Raw genomic sequence first — 9,563 nt, forward strand, 5'->3', positions numbered from 1 at the left:
AACATTAAAAAAAGTTTTTAAAGTTCCATTGTAAATGTGAATAAATGTGGCACAGAGTAGTTAAGAATGTATCTAAGGTCAAAGAGCTAGATGGTGGAGCCTGGATTTGAACTGTGGCAGTGTGACTCCAGAATCACCACACGTACTACACATACTGTCCGAACACATGAATGGAGAAAAAAAAACACAAGTCAATAGCAAACATTTAAATAAACTGTGCTAATTTCAAAGCTTTCTCGTTATCTTTTCTTCTCTAACTTTTTTTGGGGGGTAGGGGGTGTTGTTGACTGACATAAGTAGAATGCAAAAGGCAACTTTTAATTTTTCAAATGAAACATTTATTTTCACGAGTTTAACAACTTTATAAACTGTACTGTAATCTTACTTAGGTATACATTGATAATCCCAATAATGCACGTAAAAAATTTGAAACTCCTAGGAAAGAGTCCTTTCTAGAACTGCAAGGAATCAAGAGGAGAGGAGTTGTCCAATTCAGTGGCAAGACATGCTCTTCGTAAATATGTCTTGTGAGCTGGAAAGTGCTGTGTTCCAGTACAAGGGCTTGTAAGCTGGATGCCCTTATAAACCCTATGTTCTTCTCTAAGCATGAATGTTACAGTCTACAAAGTGGGAATAATAATTTCATAAGACTGTTCAGAGAACAAAATGAGAACATATACTCAAATGCACTTCAAAAACTGTTGTATACAACAAAAATATGAAGCGTTGCTATACACATTAAGGTGTTCTCCTAAAATATCTTCAGTATTCTCACCAGCCCTAACAGAGAAGCTCATAACTATTCTCTCCATCAAAGTTGTTCTGTTAGACCAGAAATTCAGATTAGACGTTGTAAATATGGTTACATTGTCTATTCCAGGTATTAAACTCTAAATAAATAATGGATTAAGGAGAAAATGTATGAACAGAAAAATCTATAATTTATACAAAAAATATGTAACACTTAATCACTGAAAATGTGATCAGATAATGCTTTAAACAAAAATAGGTCAACCTCTATAAATTACAAGAGTTTTCAAACTCTTTAGTATGTGAATATGCATTGTGAATCAGAATGGAGTGAGAAGAGAAAGAAGGAATGAGAGGAGGAGGAGAAGAGAAAAGGAGTGGGGTGGCAAGATAAGAGAAACTGATAAGGTGTACAGATTTTCCCAAACTTTAACATCATGGTCCCTCAAAAAACCACATCCCTTCATTAGCAATGAACATTCTGAAGGAGCATTATATCTAAGTGGCTAAGTATAAAAAGTAACCAAAAAGTCATGAAGAATGTGTCTATATATCTATATCTATATCTGTATCTGTATCTGTATCTGTATCTGTATCTATATCTATATCTGTATCTGTATCTATATCTATCTATCTATCTATCTACACACACTTACAGAGAGAGAGAGAGAGAGAGCTTGACAGATAGATATCATGGCAAATGCACTGACCTGAATCCCAGGTCAACTAAACCAAACAAAAATAATGAACAATTCAGAGGGGCTGGTCATCAAAAAGTAATTTGTATATAGTTAAACCAAAACTACATTCTTCATCTCTTTGCTCAGTCCATAAATTAATAATTTGAATTTTAAAAATACATACAATGCCTATTGATGATTCAAAAATGTAAGCCTTCATTTTCTCTTGTATGATAATTCATTTTACAAGGTTATGATTATATCATAATAAAGAACAGGCAAAGAACACAATAAATAAAATATCACAATCTTGGGGTTTTTATTGCAATTGCCTTGATTCTTTGTAGCAAAATATGGAAACAAGTCAGAATTAAGAAAAGTCATCATGTGTAAAATATGTTTGAAGTGTCGATCCACTAAAAAAAATAATAATAACTACTTTTTTCATACTAAACTTCACAGTGAGGAACACCAGCAAAATTTGGTCTTTGTTTACATTTCAAACCACTTTTATTCATCAAATATTTATTCATTCCCTACATTGTGCTAAACAGTAAGGATTTCTTCCTTGGTGTTATTATAAGAATTTTTGTAACGCATAAATTTACATCAATCATCACAGGCCCCATAATTACAAACACTTGGATTCTAGAAGACTCACAGTGGAATAGGAATAAGTTAAAAAAATTATCTTTAAGCCTAGCAATAAAAGTATGTTCTATCAATTATATATGAATAGGTCTTCTTTGTCATGGTTCTCACGCATAGAAAGTCTTCAAAATACATTATTTTGAAGGGGATTTGTGATAGGCTGTTTCTAAGTGTTTTGTCCCTGGATATGGCATATAGGCTGGTTATCACAAATTTCTTCATGCACATCAAACATGGAAGCAATCTACGTCCAGACTGTAAACATCCTGTGAGGTCAGGGCATGGAGGATGATGTGATAGGAATACCACCACCTACTTCTGTGCTATTTTCCAAAGAATGTGAAGCAGCATTCTTAATAAAATTAAAGCTCACTGCATGCTGTTATCCGAATGAAAACAAATTTGGCTAAGAAACACAATTTGCATTTCTCCCCACAAAGACTCTGAAAATAGTCTTAGTTCAAGTTTATTTTTTTCAGCTTCAATAGAAATCTCAGCAAGAAATGTACTATATTTTCAAAAAATCCACCAAAACAAATAGAAATATTCTTTCAAATTTGATACTTCATTAGTGCTCAACACTGAGCTGTTAGCATATAGTCCATCATTCCAAAGCTCCCTCTGGAAGACAGGTATAAGGATTTTGGCATAAATAATATCTTTTCTCAATAAAAAAAAAAGTGAAATCCATTACTGTCATGAAAAACAACTAGCATTTGAGTGGCCTAGATAGTCAAGGCAGCATTTTAAGTATTTAAATGGGTGAGCTCATTTAATCTTAAAAATGACACTATGAAGTAGTTCAATTTTAATCTCCATGGTTCCCAGTTTACAGGTGACAAAAGTGAGGTATAAGGAGGATAAGAAAAACTCTGTATTTTTTCCTCCCACATTGTAATGTGTATGACAACACCTACTCAGAAATTTTAACTAACCTACTCTTAGGATAATTTGAAAAGGCTTTGAAATTTTGAACATAATGCAGAATAAACACTTTAAAACTGATAAATTGAACAAGGCCACCAAAAAACAGAGAACCATGTCAGAGAACTGAGATTAGTTATTGCCACAGCTGGTTTTCCTAGGAGTTTCATTGTTCTCAACATCTATACAAATACATAGGCCTAAATAACAGCATCATCTGTAGTGCACAGGTTCTAGAACCAGATAAAATATGGCAAATATGGCAGCTCTTTGTAAAGGTGGTACATCTGAATCAGTTGTAGAATACACAGAATTACAGACTCCCAAGTTACTATTCTAGATGTGCTGAATCAGAACTGCCAAGTATGGGACTTAAGCATGTACATTTTACAAATATCCAAAATGACCTTTATCTTCAAAGCAGAGAACATGTATCATTATAATTTCCACATTCCAGTGCTTCCTTATGTACCAATCCTCTATAAATGCAACATGCTAAGAGAATAGCACTAGGTTCTGGCTCAATGAAGACATTTTGCAGGGCATTGTAACAATAGCTTAGCTCTGGGGTGAGCCAACCTGACACAGCCATGACTTCAAGAATATAATTAGTGGGGTCAAGCTCTCTCCTCATATTCTAACCCCTCCCAGGTCTTCATCTTGAGCTTCAAGTGAATTAGAGGCAACCCAACCTTCCTCAGGAGAGAACATCAGTAATTCTTGCCCTACCACCCAGTAGGGTTTATGAATCATTTCTGTTGCTCCATGAACTTGAAAAATATGGCTCTGTCCATACTACTTCCAGGCATGACCACTGCATTCCATGTGCCTAACCATCTGCCTTCTGATGTTCAAGTCTTTCAGGATCCTGGGTTCCTTTTCATAGAGTCCTTCATGCCAGCCTTGTGCCCGTCTCCCTGATTCCCATGAGAGATAATCTTTCCATCTTTCCCTGATGGTCCTGCCTCTCCACTGGAGAAGTTCTAACATGCTTAAAGTCTTGTAAGGAATAAATTATAGAGCAGGTATGCAAACTCAGGTCTCTGATTCTCAAGGTCATACTCTTTTAACTTTTATACCATTCTGATTTGATATTTATCTCAAAAATGAGATGTTTTAATAAAGCCTTTGACAGGTGGTGAATCTTAGGACATTTATAATTAAATTTTCTCTGTGTTGTGCTTCTATTTCAGGTATGCTTTTTTGTTTGTTTATGTAAGAACTGCACACTTTAAATGCCAGAGCTGGGAGAGGCAGAATTGTCCTTCTGTTATAAGAGGATAAGACCTGGATTTGTATTCTTCCCCAGAATAAGGGTCATCTCATTTTAGCACAGGTCTTGATATTGCAGATATCTTCAGTTAAAGATGATATTTAGCTTAAAAAGGAAGAATAATTTTATTTTTGCCAGGTACTTGTTTACAGCAAAACAAATAAAAGCATGAAAGACTATACTATGTAAAAAATATTTAGAGAAGACATACATTTTAATCTTACTAATTTATAGAAAGTGTCTCTGATGATCATAATGCTAGTGATGATGAACAATATAAAATACACAGTAGTGTAAGTTTTTTGAGAAAAGGATGGAATTTGGAGGATGTATAGAGGGAATGGCCTTGTTGGAGGGAATATATTCAGTGGTAAAAAGTTGAGAGCACTTATTTTTTGAGTTTTCTCTAGGAACCAGGAGAGTTTAACAGAGAATAGTGGAAATGTCAGACATTTAAATAGTAGAAAAGTATAATAACTAGAGAAATGAGGCAGGATTTTGGGTATTGATGAGGGTGCAGTCAAGGTTGGTCATAATGAATTTATATTTTCCAGTGTTCATGACTTTCTCTACTAGCATTTGGCATTTAGTTCCTGGAATGCAGCAACACTGAAAATGGACCATTGGGGTGTTCTACTGTTGCAAGTGTTGCCTGACAAGGACAACAAGTATTCAGTAGCAAGTGTGTTTAGGGCATTGCACCAGAATCATCGAAATAGTATATAGGAGAAGTATAAGAAGATGAGGTGTCAATGAACATGGAAATTCTAATAAGGTGGAAGAATGGTCTCAGGGGAGAATATAAACAAAAACTGCAGGGAGAGTATTGTGGTCAGAACCCATGATATTTGAAGTAGTGGTTTTGAAAGTGGGTAGTCTTAATGATCATAATGCTTGGTTATGACCACTGGGTGTGTGTAGTTTAAGTGGAGTGAAAAAGATACTAGGAATGAGGTATTTGAAGAACTGAAGGCCAAGAGTATGATATATTATTTACCATTAAAGATGAAGAAGAACTTTGAATTAAGAAGACCATGAGTCTGATGCCAAAGTATTGGGTAATTGAAAAGCAGAAAATGGATAGTCTGTAGGTCTGGGGAAAGAAGAGGAGAATAATGACATGTTTATACTGCAACTATCTTGAAGGAGAAGAGGGTTTTAAAAGAGAATGAAGTGGTAATGGTCTCGCGACGGGACGTTCAAAGTGTATATCAATTCACCTCCTGAATTTGGAAAGAATGTGATGGGGAGAGAAAGAGCCCTTGAGAGATCTGCAGAGGAACTCAGCTTTTCTAAATCTCATCCTTCTGTGATTCAGTCCTTTTGTGAATAGCTCTACACTGTGTTTCACTCAACAGCAACCCTGAGTCACAGAACACAGACACCAGACACCCTGGCATAATTGAAGCCAAGGGAGGGACAATCCATAGAAAAGGTAGAAAACTGGTGTGCTCTAGACCAAGCAGGGGAAACTGTTGATCAATCAAATTCAACAGATATTTACCAAAAAATTACCCTGGCAAAGAATCTGCAGATGGGACAATTCATATCCACTTCCCAAAATGCTGAAGTGTTTCTCTGAGTCTACCATCCTCAGAGTCCAATGCAATCATCTGATATACAAGGCAGTGTGTTTTCTTAGATTCTACAGAGGGAGGGACCAGGAGCTGTGACTCCCATCATTGGTTCTTCTACTAATAGATCTTGAGCACTTAGATTTCCTGAACCCCTGGCTCCCCACCTACAAAGTGAGTGATAATTGACTAGATAATCACTAATTACCTTTCGAGTTCTCAGAACCAATGACGCCATTCATGATTCACTGGGAATCCCAAGATTGACCAGCCACATGTACTTGACTTCCACTTTGGCAACTACCCTGGCTGACTTCTACCCCAGTCCACAGTTCCCTTCCCACAAACATCCAGAGTCCCATTGGCTGGGGCCGTCTTCACTTAGTGGTCTTTCTGCACAGTCCAGTAGAGCCTGCCTTTGTGTTATGGGCTAGGGAAACCCCTCTATTATTTAGAGGACAAAGCAGGCTACTGCTCATGGCACTCTAAAAATTGACAAACATGCAACACACATTTCTAGTGTCAGAAATAATCTCCTCAAATAAAAAGAAGAGGAGAAGAGAGAAAAGTCAAGCAGTTGGGAGATTTCCCAATAGGCCTTAAAAATTCCACAAAAATAGGTGGTCTTTTCAGATCATAAGAGCAAGTAGGCCCCCCAAACCAAGAAGAGGAGCTAAACTCTCTCAAATAGATTGTTAATAATATCAATATCTTTTTGTTGCTGTTTTTCCCCCCTGACTCCATCTGCTCAGAGGAACCATATCTTCCTCTTGGATTGGCATGGAGATGCTAGATAATTAAAAATAAATGGGAGGGAATTCAGGGGAGATAAATAGGTGAACAACATGGTCTAGGATAGCCAATAATTTTGCCTTTACTCAATGTAACCCCCAAAGGGAAGGCAAAGAAGTCTCTCATTTAATATGTCTGAAATGCCACAAAATGCTAAGAAGTATAACATAGTAGGGATGCCTGCGTGGCTCATTTGGTTGAGCATCTGACTTCACTCAGGTCATGATCTCACAATTTGTGAGTTTGAGCCCTGCATCAGGCTCAGTGCTGATAGCGCAAAGCTTGCTTCGGATCCTCTGTCCTCCTCTCTCTGCCCCTCCCCACTTGTGCTCTCCCTTTCTCTCAAAAATAAAAATAAAACATTTTTTAAAAAGTATATCATAGTAAAATAGTATTAAAATAAAATATATTCTAAATTCTATTTTAAAATAGAAAAAAAATCTTTGGATAAAAATTTGGATATTAACTTTGGATTCTATATAAGTGCTTTAAATATCACTTTTCACAATGTACATTCAAAATGTCCTTGTTTCCATCACAGGCTTTTAAGCAAATTTCTCATCTGTTGACAAATCAGAGCAACCATCTTGTGTGAAACCCTGTGCTGGTCCCCCTAGAGAATAGGAAAGAGCACAAGGTAGGGCTTCTGATCTAAAGTGATTTACACTCCAGTAAGAAAACTGTGCATATGTAGTAAAATGTTTTCAAACATGCACACATACACATGCCCATGCAAAATCAAGTAACAGGTTGCCAGGTAGTGCTTAACTGATTGCCAGATGGCTAGTAAAGAAAGCAATAGTGATATTTCAGAGATGGGATAGAGCAAATTGGTGTGAAAAGATCTCAGAGAAAGATTTGAAATAATTATACAGATTAACCAATTACCTTTTTTATTTAGTAGCCACTATGTACCAAGAACTAAAATAGATAATAGATAATAGATAGATAGATAGATAGATAGATAGATAGATAATAGACAGGCAGGTTGATATATAGATGAATTCTAATTTACTCTAAATATTAGCCTCCCAAAACTCATTTGATTGAATAAGTAAATTAATTCTCCAGGTTGTGTACTTGGTAAGAAGCAAACCGATATTTGAACTTAAAGTCAAATTTGATCTTCTTTTCACTGTACTGTGTTTCCAACCTAACTTTGTACAATGAAAAGGACTTGCTTTTCATTACTAATATATATATTAGTATTAGGATATAGGGTTCTTAATAAAATATTATAATTTTATAATAGTTTTTTGATATATGACTCACATTTTTAAAAATTGCCTTTTTAAAGTACAATTCAGTGACCTTGAGTATATTCAGAGCTGTGAAACAATGACCACTCTCTGATTTTACATAATTTGCATCATTACAAAAAGAAACCTCATACTCATTAGCAGTCACTCCCTACACCATGCTTTCCTTAGTCCCTGAGAGGCACTCATCCACCTCCTTTCTCTATGAATTTGCCAATAAACTAATATGCATGATATTCAAAGAAGGTTGTATCTTTGGTCTGCTTCCCTTGTCAATTCCAAAATCAAGATTGGGTCTAAAGTCACACTTTCAAATAAGAGTAACCCAGTAAATCAACTCTGTAATTCATGTTAATTCATTCTTATTAATATAAGAAATAAAATGAATACTCACACAGATACACTTATGACATACGTATATTACATACATACACATACATGCTTATAAAATGACATACATATAGCTATTAGAGTCCAGCAGAGGAATATGTTTTCCTTTTTAAGCTTAAACCACAAACATTCTTTTTCTTTTAGAATAAATGGAGAGTAAATGAGGAGAAAAGGAGAGATGTAAGCAAATTTCCTCTAATCTATGTCTTTGCTAATATCCTAAGTAGCTAGCAGGAAAGATCATTCTAATGATACTTTGCACATTCACCATCTTCCAAAGGTTACAAGGATCTTGAATGTCCCCAATTTTCTTATTCTACACATGAAAAGTAAAAATGGCAGGTGAAATGTCCTAAATCTATGAAAAATGTCAAATCTATATTAGAAACTTAGATACTCTTTAGCATACAGCTATCTCATGTTTTGAACTATCCATCCTTGGGGCACCTGGGTGACTCAGTCGATTAAGCATCCAACTTTGGCTCAGGTCATGATCTCATGGTCCATGGGCCTGAGCACCTGTCAGGCTCTGTGCTGACAGCTCAGAGCCTGGAGCCCGCTTCAGATTCTGTGTCTCCCTCTCTCTCTGTCCCTCCCCTGCTCCCCACCCCCCTCTCTCTCTCAAAAATAAACATTAAACAAATAAAAATAAATAAAAATAAACTATCCATCCTTGCTTGACTTAGTATAACCTGATTTACCAGTTACAGCTTTTTAGAGAAGAGTTTAGATACACATAGAATTCAGGTGTGTGTGTGTGCACATGTATTTGAGTTAGGGTATTGGGTCACTCCTTCAAAACTCACATTTATTTATCATAGGCCAAGCTATAGATATTTCTATAGCAATATCTTTCGATGGTTATCATATTTTGTGTCACCAAAGAAGGTGACAATCTTAGGTAGAGAAACCAATAGAAGAGGTTATGTTTTCTTATTATTCATCACTCTTTATTTGGAAAAAAAATTCTGGGTTTTTATTTAGTATCACTTGATCCCAGGCATACCTACATTTCTCTCCTACTTATTCACAACTCACAACTCACTACAATACACTACTTACAAGACAATTCTGTCAACTGTTACTAGTTGGTCATTCCCAGAAGAGGAAGGATAAGGGAGGAAGGAAAGTGAAGTGTATCTTTCAAAACAGCTATGTCAATACTTTTTCTTCCTTCCTTCCTTCCTTCCTTCCTTCCTTCCTCCCTTTCTTCTTTCTCCCTTTTTTTTTTCTCCCTTCCTTCTTTCTCCCTTTCTTCTTTTCTCAGATG

At 35.9% G+C, this 9,563-nt stretch overlaps 1 protein-coding gene across 2 annotated transcripts in view; it reads right to left on the minus strand.

The window, feature by feature from the left end:
* The window catches only part of FGF14 (fibroblast growth factor 14), a 607,406-nt gene that overhangs the window by 255,665 nt on the left and 342,178 nt on the right, over positions 1-9,563 (minus strand). The window lies entirely within an intron of this gene.

Source organism: Panthera uncia (assembly GCF_023721935.1).
Source record: "Panthera uncia isolate 11264 chromosome A1 unlocalized genomic scaffold, Puncia_PCG_1.0 HiC_scaffold_16, whole genome shotgun sequence".
In the NCBI taxonomy this organism is placed as follows: Eukaryota; Metazoa; Chordata; class Mammalia; order Carnivora; family Felidae; genus Panthera; species Panthera uncia.